Source organism: Ostrinia nubilalis, chromosome 19 (assembly GCF_963855985.1).
Source record: "Ostrinia nubilalis chromosome 19, ilOstNubi1.1, whole genome shotgun sequence".
NCBI lineage: Eukaryota > Metazoa > Arthropoda > Insecta > Lepidoptera > Crambidae > Ostrinia > Ostrinia nubilalis.
In genome coordinates this window covers 2,965,781-2,974,352 of record NC_087106.1, presented here as the reverse complement: position 1 = coordinate 2,974,352, position 8,572 = coordinate 2,965,781, and the positions used below count along the sequence as shown (strand labels likewise).

The 8,572-nt window shown below is 39.0% G+C and overlaps 2 long non-coding RNA genes across 2 annotated transcripts; both read left to right on the top strand.

Annotated features, from left to right (window-relative positions):
- The first annotated feature begins 2,227 nt into the window (after positions 1-2,227).
- Positions 2,228-3,282, top strand: LOC135081046 (uncharacterized). The gene is made up of 3 exons (XR_010259110.1): positions 2,228-2,446; positions 2,549-2,649; positions 2,763-3,282. It is a non-coding gene; the product is annotated as an uncharacterized LOC135081046 (long non-coding RNA).
- Positions 3,283-5,728: 2,446 nt separating this feature from the next.
- Positions 5,729-8,318, top strand: LOC135081045 (uncharacterized). The gene is made up of 3 exons (XR_010259109.1): positions 5,729-7,195; positions 7,298-7,398; positions 7,512-8,318. It is a non-coding gene; the product is annotated as an uncharacterized LOC135081045 (long non-coding RNA).
- The last annotated feature ends 254 nt before the right edge of the window (positions 8,319-8,572 follow it).

The window sequence follows — 8,572 nt, the reverse complement described above, 5'->3', positions numbered from 1 at the left end:
TTAAAGGCTGCCACGGCATGCAATGTGGACAGTTGCAAATATCAAAACTAAGAGATAGTAGGATTATTGATTGGCAATAAACACGAGATACCACCCTGTATAATCCGGTTGTATCTCCAAGTCACCTAGATACATTCCATAGCAGCTGTAATAGACATTTAGGTACATACATTTACCAATCTCGGTGATAAATAGGCATTTTGTATTAGTTTTTGTATAACGCCTGAACAAAAACAAAGGTTAATATTTTGGTGTTATACATAGATTTCGAATGTAAAAAATATATAATTTAACTAATTCTGTCGGGTCTGGGCTTTTTTTATATGGGGCGTGACCGTTCTTCTTTGAATCATTCAAAACAACAAACAATTAATTATTTATTTAATTATACTCCTAAAATAAAGTAAGACAGTGCTTTAATATTTGTCATCTTTTTGTGAACAGGACAATGATACTTGGAGTTCATGGGCTTCTAAGAATTTAAAAACTCCGGTATCATGTCAACTCAAAGTACCCAGAGAAAGTGAAGAAGGCCAAAAACTGATTGCTCAAGTGACGAATATGTTAAGGAAAAAATTCGCTTGGTAAAAATTTTACAGGAAAACGCTGAGAAAGAATCCCTGTGCGATTTTTTTTTTCGCTTCCGCAACAAAAAGTTGAAGCAGCTCCTGTAAGCAGAGAACCCTCGGCAATAAATATGTCATGTGTATGGTCAGTGCTACGCGCGACGGCGAACGGAGCGCACGTATCAGTGATTGTACTTTCGCTACTCGGAGCCCGCGGCTTTTTTATTTCTACCCTCAATTTTTAGAAATGGAAGAAGCGAGTGAGGACGATAATAGAAGTGATTCTGAAATCATTAACGAGTGTGAACGTGAAATTGAAGCGATGCTAGAGTGGGATAACTCGGGAATTGAGTATAATACTAGAAATGTTGAGAAGAGAGGACGCGAAGAAAGTGAGGAGAATAGCGAAGAAGGGTTTGTTACAGTTACAAGTAGAAAAGCAAAAAGACTACTAAGAAGCAATTCTCTAATCTTACAAACGAATGGAAGTTGTAATATATCCAACCGAGAAGAGGCGCCAGAAATGGAAAACACATTCCAAATATGTATTACTTCTCTAACGGCACTTCCAAAACAATTTGCGTTGGCGAAATTAATGAAAAAGAAAAATATTGATGGTATTAACCAAATCAAATATAAAAGTCCATATAAGGTGCTCGTTCAATTCGATACCAAAGAGTGCGCTGATAAATTACTTAGATGCTCAAAAATGGTTGATTATGGATATAGATGCCAATCCACTACCGAAAATAACATTTCATACGGAGTAATTAAAGGTGTTGATTTGGACATTGATACTGAAGAGATTAAAAAATCACTAGAAAGCCCATACGAGATAACATCTATAATACGACTTAAACGACTGGATCTTGATGGAAAGTGGATCGATAGTGAGTCAATCCGAATCAGTTTTAAAGGTTCTACCTTACCCTCGTATTGTAACACTTTTTTTTTTTGGCAAGATTGAATACTTACCGATTTCCACAAACAAACATTCCAACGGACCGTAAGGTCACATATTACAAAGTGCGCAGTATTTCCTTTGTCACTTGATTGTGTCATTGTTAGTGATTCACTGAGTTTTGATTAACTTCTATTAAAATTAATTACATTGTTTTGGTACACAGAGCAATAAAATAACCTCACTTTTTGAATGTCTCCGTTTGACAGATCAATGCGTTACGTTCCATTCTTTTAGTATAGAAGAAATGTATAATGAAATTAAATATTCAACACTAAATTTTTATAAAACTTAATATTTAGGCTCTTTAATTTAAATTCTAGCTATTTCTAGTATTTTCCTCAATGTTTATATTAAAATAACATTGTAATGTATCTTGATCGATCATGGGTTCGGAACGTTCTAGAAATTTGACATATTCTGAGCGAAACGAAACGCGCGGGAGACGGTCCGAATACTATGAGTGACGTTTCTTCTGTTTCTAAAAGTTAAATAAATTAATTAAATTTAAATCGGAGGAGCAGTTTTGTGAGTTCTCATATCAAAATTATTCAATAAGAGGCTGGTTGACTCAAATAGAACTTATTAGAAAAAGAAATAAAAAATAAAAACGAAGAAACATTTTTATGGTTTGTTATTGTTGGGTTCGATTCGGACCACAAGTCACGGGTGATGACCGGCGCTTTTTGGAGTAGCTTTCTCTCTTTGCTCTGCTGGCCGCGGTCGTGAACAGAAGTTTTGTAGTGTGTGGTGTTGTGGCCTTCTGAGTCGGCCCTAAATGTGCCATTCCCAACTCAAACGGGCAGGGCACGCAGATTATTGTTGTTGAAATAAAGGAATTCCGGTTGGACACCGAAATCCCGCTGTTCGCCGATTTTGTGGACTCACTGCCACGTGCTGAGTTTTATTACTGTTGAAGGTAAGCAGGTCCTATTCCAAGGATTACCTTGAGTTTCTTCTTGTTATTTTGTTGTTTGCATTGGCGGCATTGTTAACCAATGCACGTGGTTGTTATTCGCAGATTGTGTGTGGTTGGGCAGTGCTCGGTGGCGAGCCTCTGCGCTGTCTGCTGTTGCTGTCTATTGTTGCTGTCTGTTGTTGCTGACGTTGCCTCCATAGCAGGTATGTTGTGGTTTCTTCTTCAAACTCATCCACCTCTCCGCTGAGTTAGGATAAATTATTAGAAACATGGAACTCGGTGATGTGTCCGCAATTTAGTGAATTTTGTTCAAAAGGTGACGATGGTGCCTGAGAGTCGTTCCCCGACCATGACTGGCCGATATGTACACTACCGAGGCCGTCCACCGCGGTCCTGGGCTACCCTACTTCATAAGGTTGGTTCCGTTTTCTATTGAGCTTGTCAATTATTTTAGTTTACTTTGAAAAAGTAGATTACCCACAATGATTACATTTTACCAAAAAGTAAATTCTTAAATAAATTTACCATTGTGAAGTATTATCAATGGATTTTGTTGTGTTAACTATTTTTAGTTCGCTTTGTGAAGGTCGATGATGTAATAATTACAAAGATTACATTTTACCAAAATGTTAGTTCCTAAATAAATTTACCATTGTGAAGTATTATCAATGGATTTTGTTGTGTTAACTATTTTTAGTTCGCTTTGTGAAGGTCGATGATGTAATAATTACAAAGATTACATTTTACCAAAATGTTAGTTCCTAAATAAATTTACCATTGTGACGTATTATCGATGGATTTTGTCGTGTAAACTATTTTTTGTTCGCTTTGTGAAGGTGGACGACGTAATAATTATGATGATTACATTTTACCAGATGTTATCTTCTAAATCGATTTACCAGTGTAATGAATTACCGTTGGATTTTGCTGGATTCACATTTGCTCCACCCTTGAGAGCGATGGATTGTTTTTTTGTGTCGTAGTAATTTAACTGAGCGAACACAAGTAAATTAATTTCTTTGTATTAATATGCCTATTATTACCTGTTTAAGCTGTAGGGTATTAATGCACCAGTGGTGCACTTACTGTATCGATATTTTTATAATAATATATTTTTTTTGTACACTAGGAGGTGTTTGGCACCGGCTGTCCCGCAGTGCCAGACGCTTGCTGCGCCCGACGGGTGCGAAGGGGGTTGAGCCGAGTGGTGATATTAGCGCGCTGATCTTAGTCTAGTATTTTTAGTCTGTACCAACCAAACGGCCCAACGACCCATCCCTTATTTTTTTCTTTTTAAATATTTGTGTCAACCACAATAAATAGTTATCAATTTAAAAAATTATTTTTATTTTGCTCCGGCAGAAATTTCTTATTTACATGGCGCCCGAACAGGGACGTTGTTGGGTCCGTGGAGATTCTCCCCGGCACTGGTCTATTGCTCAGTGACGGATTGGTTGGTCACCTTAAGTTTTCTTTTCTTACTGTTATAATTTTATAATAAGTATAACCATACTGAAGTGTGTAACGAATATCACAATAAGCCGAATATTGTAACTTACTTTACTTTTTGCTAAAATTATTATTTTGATAAATCGATATGAAGGAGGAACGCCCTATCCGGTTTAACATTTTGAACAAAGACGAATTGATTTACGAGGTTGCCATTCGAGATGCTGTGCCTGAGAAAACGGTAGAGCTGTTGCGCGCTCAGATTAGACAATTGGCTCAGGATATACCTAGCGATGAGGTGAGTGAGTTCGAGGGAGATGCGCTGGCTGAGCTGAGAACTATTTCCTCCAAAATAGACGAGCTTGAGGAGCTGTGTAATAGGAAGCCCCTATTACTCAAAAAGCTAAATAGAGTGCAGACTTTAGGAAACCACATCTTCCATAGGTTAAGTCGTGTTGAGGCTGCGGATGAAAATGATAGGACTTTGTGGGAACGGTTGGATGAGCGTCTCATCCCACTTTTAAAACGGATCGACCGTATGACGCACACATTCGTTAGCAGTTATGATTTTCAACCTGCTGAGGAGGAAGTTTCTAGGGCCTCTGGTTTGGCTGGGAATGAGCCATTAATGGTCTAACCTGTGAATTGTAATGCGTGTGTTCACTCTTTGAATTTGAGGTTTAACGGGAAAGACAGTGTGCAGGATTTTATTGTTAGAATTGAGGAGTTATGTAATTCTCGTAATATTGCGAAAGAAAAATTATTCAACTCAGCGGCCGAATTATTCACAGATGAGGCTCTATTTTGGTACCGAGGTACTCGTGACCAACTAAATAGTTGGGAGGATTTAAAGGCGTCGTTGCTGGAAGAATATTTGCCCTACGACTATGATCATCGTTTGTTGCAGGAGATTCGTTCGAGGACCCAAGGTCCCGACGAATCCATATGTAGTTATCTAAGCCTGATGCAAAATTACTTTTCGAGGTTGCGTAAACCTTTAGACGAGGAAGAGAAGTTGAGCTTGGTCAAGTTCAACATTAGGCCATCTTACTCCATTCCTTTGGTCAATGTAGAAATAAAATCGTGGGCCGACTTGAAGAAGCATTGTAGGCAGTTAGAAGCGGCGAGACAGAGGGCAGAATCCTTCACCGAACCCCCGCGCAGTGTACCGAATACTGTCGCCCCCGATCTGTCTTACAAAAGTAAGTCTGCTCGTCCAAGGTGTGAGGCTGTGGTTAAAAGTCCGAGCATGGAGAAGTTTTGCGTGCGTTGCCGTGTGAAGGACCACACGCTCCGTGATTGCAGTGCGCCTCATGTAATTATTTGTTATCGTTGTGGTGAGAAGGGCGTGACCGCTGTCAATTGTCCGAAGTGTGCACGCCAGAAGGACGTCAAAGTCTCTGGAGTCACAAAACGCGTGGCGACAGACCGTCGTTTTGATGTTACACCTGTTGAAGAGTGGCGTGCTTGGTGTGATTTTGTGCGTGTATTCTCAAAAAATTGCAAAGCTAATGTTGCGACGGTCCGACCAGATGATTGCCAGGATGCGCGTCCTTATTTAAATGTTGAGATTGGTGGTGTTCCGTGTTCTGGATTGTTAGATTCTGGAGCGGAAGTTTCTATTCTTGGTGGTTCTGCTGTGAATTGTTTTTCTCACCTGGGTGAGTTGTATAAATCGGATTCTACTGATGCAGTGGTAACGGCGAATGGTTCAACTTCCCCTACGGTCGGATACATGTTTCTACCTGTCGTAGTGAATGATGTGTTGAAGGTTATAAAGTTTTATGTGGTTCCTGGAGTTTCGTCGTCCTTTTTGTTTGGCATCAACTTCTGGAAAGCTTTTCGGATAGCGCCTGATGTTTTGCGACTTGTGAATCGGAGGGATTCGATTGTTAGGCATGCTGAAGCAGTCGTGTCTCAGAGGTTGACTGGTGATGCTTATAAGGGTTTCAAACATCCGAACCAAACCACTCCTGGTTTGTTTGGAAAACCGAAGGTTCGTCGTAGACCCTTCCAGTGTGTCAGCGTTGGTTTTGTTGGTTCACTGCCCAGGTCTCGACGGAAAGTGTTTGAAGTGGATAGGCAATTGAGGAAATCTCACTTGCGAGATGATTGTTGTGATAGGCGTCTGAGAGACGTAGTGTTTAAAGAGGATGATGTGGTTTGGCGGAGCACGCACGTTCGTAGCGTAACTCCGAGATTTAAAAAAAAATGTAGGGTAGATTGAAGTTTTGTTGAGGTGTTAGTTTTTTTTGTTGTGTATTGTGATGGTTTTGTTTCTGTAAGATAGGATGATGCTGGAGGGCCAGCGTGAATTTTTCTCGTTATACTCGTAAAATTCTGGTGGGTGAGGGGGTACTGTAACACTTTTTTTTTTGGCAAGATTGAATACTTACCGATTTCCACAAACAAACATTCCAACGGACCGTAAGGTCACATATTACAAAGTGCGCAGTATTTCCTTTGTCACTTGATTGTGTCATTGTTAGTGATTCACTGAGTTTTGATTAACTTCTATTAAAATTAATTACATTGTTTTGGTACACAGAGCAATAAATAACCTCACTTTTTGAATGTCTCCGTTTGACAGATCAATGCGTTACGTTCCATTCTTTTAGTATAGAAGAAATGTATAATGAAATTAAATATTCAACACTAAATTTTTATAAAACTTAATATTTAGGCTCTTTAATTTAAATTCTAGCTATTTCTAGTATTTTCCTCAATGTTTATATTAAAATAACATTGTAATGTATCTTGATCGATCATGGGTTCGGAACGTTCTAGAAATTTGACATATTCTGAGCGAAACGAAACGCGCGGGAGACGGTCCGAATACTATGAGTGACGTTTCTTCTGTTTCTAAAAGTTAAATAAATTAATTAAATTTAAATCGGAGGAGCAGTTTTGTGAGTTCTCATATCAAAATTATTCAATAAGAGGCTGGTTGACTCAAATAGAACTTATTAGAAAAAGAAATAAAAAATAAAAACGAAGAAACATTTTTATGGTTTGTTATTGTTGGGTTCGATTCGGACCACAAGTCACGGGTGATGACCGGCGCTTTTTGGAGTAGCTTTCTCTCTTTGCTCTGCTGGCCGCGGTCGTGAACAGAAGTTTTGTAGTGTGTGGTGTTGTGGCCTTCTGAGTCGGCCCTAAATGTGCCATTCCCAACTCAAACGGGCAGGGCACGCAGATTATTGTTGTTGAAATAAAGGAATTCCGGTTGGACACCGAAATCCCGCTGTTCGCCGATTTTGTGGACTCACTGCCACGTGCTGAGTTTTATTACTGTTGAAGGTAAGCAGGTCCTATTCCAAGGATTACCTTGAGTTTCTTCTTGTTATTTTGTTGTTTGCATTGGCGGCATTGTTAACCAATGCACGTGGTTGTTATTCGCAGATTGTGTGTGGTTGGGCAGTGCTCGGTGGCGAGCCTCTGCGCTGTCTGCTGTTGCTGTCTATTGTTGCTGTCTGTTGTTGCTGACGTTGCCTCCATAGCAGGTATGTTGTGGTTTCTTCTTCAAACTCATCCACCTCTCCGCTGAGTTAGGATAAATTATTAGAAACATGGAACTCGGTGATGTGTCCGCAATTTAGTGAATTTTGTTCAAAAGGTGACGATGGTGCCTGAGAGTCGTTCCCCGACCATGACTGGCCGATATGTACACTACCGAGGCCGTCCACCGCGGTCCTGGGCTACCCTACTTCATAAGGTTGGTTCCGTTTTCTATTGAGCTTGTCAATTATTTTAGTTTACTTTGAAAAAGTAGATTACCCACAATGATTACATTTTACCAAAAAGTAAATTCTTAAATAAATTTACCATTGTGAAGTATTATCAATGGATTTTGTTGTGTTAACTATTTTTAGTTCGCTTTGTGAAGGTCGATGATGTAATAATTACAAAGATTACATTTTACCAAAATGTTAGTTCCTAAATAAATTTACCATTGTGAAGTATTATCAATGGATTTTGTTGTGTTAACTATTTTTAGTTCGCTTTGTGAAGGTCGATGATGTAATAATTACAAAGATTACATTTTACCAAAATGTTAGTTCCTAAATAAATTTACCATTGTGACGTATTATCGATGGATTTTGTCGTGTAAACTATTTTTTGTTCGCTTTGTGAAGGTGGACGACGTAATAATTATGATGATTACATTTTACCAGATGTTACCTTCTAAATCGATTTACCAGTGTAATGAATTACCGTTGGATTTTGCTGGATTCACATTTGCTCCACCCTTGAGAGCGATGGATTGTTTTTTTGTGTCGTAGTAATTTAACTGAGCGAACACAAGTAAATTAATTTCTTTGTATTAATATGCCTATTATTACCTGTTTAAGCTGTAGGGTATTAATGCACCAGTGGTGCACTTACTGTATCGATATTTTTATAATAATATATTTTTTTTGTACACTAGGAGGTGTTTGGCACCGGCTGTCCCGCAGTGCCAGACGCTTGCTGCGCCCGACGGGTGCGAAGGGGGTTGAGCCGAGTGGTGATATTAGCGCGCTGATCTTAGTCTAGTATTTTTAGTCTGTACCAACCAAACGGCCCAACGACCCATCCCTTATTTTTTTCTTTTTAAATATTTGTGTCAACCACAATAAATAGTTATCAATTTAAAAAATTATTTTTATTTTGCTCCGGCAGAAATTTCTTATTTAC